Source organism: Triturus cristatus, chromosome 1_2, assembly GCF_964204655.1.
Source record: "Triturus cristatus chromosome 1_2, aTriCri1.1, whole genome shotgun sequence".
In the NCBI taxonomy this organism is placed as follows: Eukaryota; Metazoa; Chordata; class Amphibia; order Caudata; family Salamandridae; genus Triturus; species Triturus cristatus.
In genome coordinates, this window is record NC_140580.1 from 1047092844 (window position 1) to 1047095895 (window position 3052).

Here is a 3052-nt window from a genome sequence, read left to right on the forward strand (position 1 = left end):
GCAGCCAATTGTGCACCAGCGCAGGGGAAAGCACACGGATGCGTCGTATTGTTGTTAATAAAACACATCCCTGTGCTTTTTAAATGGCGCACCTCGGTGCAGCAAAGTGGCTTGCGGCGCTGCGCTGCATCAGTTTATAATTTTCTTACTTTGTGTTTTTATCTCTTGCTCTGGGTCAAAGAAAATGAAGTGCCGGTTCTCCAATTGAGTACTAGTCTGGTGGACCCCACCTGCAACCACAAAACCTATTTAAGAACTGCTTGTTAGGTGCTGTCAGTTACTCTGTCCACTTAAAGTTAGGCATTTCCATAATTGAAGATCTAATTCTCAAAGCTAAAAACAAGGATGAAATGCTTGGCCCTAACTTTTACTGACAATAGCTACTGAAAGGAACTTTAGACAAGGTTTCCTATGAACTTGCTGGCCTTAGCTTCTTCCAAATTTAAACATAATTCCATTCTAGCAACTAAAGGAACTTTGTACCATTGACAAACATTCGCTTTGTGTCCATTATAGACCACTTCAAACAAAATATATCAAACCCATTTTGGTTGAAACTGTATTTAGAAAAGCTAAAAAGTCTTGTCATATGTTTTACTGCTACAGGGACATCTTACACAATATGCTGGTGGTCAATTTCTAATACAGATTTGAAGGACAATTTTATATTTGGAATTTCTTTTATTTGAAAATATTGTACCTGATTTGATTTTACAACCCCTTTTGGAAGATCTGCACAAACACTGTTTGTACCCGATTTGACAGACATGACATGACCCTGTTAGAGTCGTCCCATTCTGTCTTTACATCTAGATCTTGGTCATTGATTTTGAAAACAGTTATAAAATACATGGTGAATAGCAAATCACAAATATCCCTTCTATGTATGCCGTACTACCTAACAAACAAAGTAGCACTTACTACAAACTCTTAAACCACATTAAACATAAAACAAGCCATGATTCAAACCATTTTAAAAGTTTGCCCACACACAGCCATGGCTGTTACTATCATTTCAATCAAAACATATGGAGACACCTTCAACAATTTGCACTAAGGTCCTAATTATGACAAGGCCAAGGTGGTGGTGCAGGCACTGCCACACTGCCACACCGTTTGTCCGACTGGCCTATTACAAGGTAGGCGGTCAGACCACTATGAGTCTGCCACAATGGGCCACAAAATCAGAGATCTCTTGCCAGTGTTGCGGACAGTCTTGAGGCTGCAATATGCTTGGCATTGCCACTGGGGCACTGCCAAGCATATTACAAGTTTCCTCTCTGCCATGAGCTCGCCATGAAAAATGTGGTAGAGAGGAAACAAAAAGAGGCCTTAAGAGCACCCTATTACCTCAGGGCCATGGTGTGCATCTGCCCCATGGGTGCAGTCATCCCCCTTTCCTGCACGGCATACACTTCACAGTCCATGCCAATCAGGAACAGGCTTTGGCGTTTCCATTGTGGTCCCTTTTTAAGAGGCACTGCCATGGGAACTCCAAATGACCGCCTGCAAGACCACAAGATTACTCGTAAACTGGTGGGCAACGGTCTCGTTAGGCAGTCCTGGAGCGTGGCTGCCCGCTCCAGGACAGCCAAACTCGTAATCAGACCCTAAGTGTGGAATATGCTATAAACAGTCAATTTGACTTGAAATGTAAAAAAATTAAAGAACTAGCCTAGGTCCCTGTCACAGAGATCTAAACCGATCTAAACCAATTTCAGGAACACAAAAAAAACGTATATAGACAATAAATACTCCATATACGCTCATAAACTTTGATATATAAAATAAAAATACCTTAGATGACATACTAACCCTAACAATAATCCTATCTATTTAAATGAAACATTAACATACAAAATCACTATTCATAATTAATATATTTGTATTAATATTTATTATTAGTATTATTATTGTCGTTGTTGTTGTTGTTAATCTTCTTCTTCTTATTATTATTATTATCTTTGAAACATAACATAAAAAAATCGTAACCCAAAATTGAAAATCATAAAACTTAAAAAATATATTACTCATTTTCAAATTATGTATAAAAAATAATTTTCATACATTTTACAATATATAGTCCCAACAACAAAACTTATTCCATTAATAAAAATAAAATAAAAGAAGTTAATACATTTTTGTTTATCACATTTAAAAAAATAAATTAACCTGTAACATGTATATATAATTTATACATAACAAAAAATGCATGTTTACTCTATTTTCATAATTTAATCATGCCACATTTTTTTTTAAATAAATGTAAAAATAAAAGTAAAACAATTTATTCACAATGCCATCATTTTCAACATTCAAAACAATTCATAAAAATATTTTACATGTTTTTTAGAAAACAAATATTAATTTTAATTGTTTAATAAAATTCAACTTACACAAACATAACATTATTATATTTTAATGTGATAAATTGTAATTTGTAACAAAAATTCTAAAATTAAAATTATTATTTTAATATTTGCAATATTTTTTATAAATTGACTATAATTGATCAATACATTTAAAATACGTATAAAATATTATTTGGAAAAATCAATAATGTTACGCAATTTATACATTTTACAATATTAATTTGTACACCAAATAATTAACATTACATTTCAATTAAAATATTCACTTTTTAAAATTCTCCCTATCCTTCTCCTTTAAAAACTCTACATCCCACTACTAAAACAAATTATTTATACATTTGTTTTACGTATTCATTTAACTAGAAATAAACATTTCAAAAATGTCATAATGAATAAATTATCTTACCTAACACACAAATAACAAAAGTGTACATATCAAAATGAAATACACTACAATAAAATACATACAAAATAACCCTTTCAAACGATATCATATATAATATATTCAAAATCGATATGGTTTGCAACAATATCAAAAATACTTTAAACACTTTTCTTACCTTCGATATGCTTGTTGATGATATTTTTAACATCCAGATATTCTTGGCGCAATATTTTTGTACCACAATATTTTTTATTTTATATTTTGTCCAAACACTGCACATGGCAATGGCATAGTC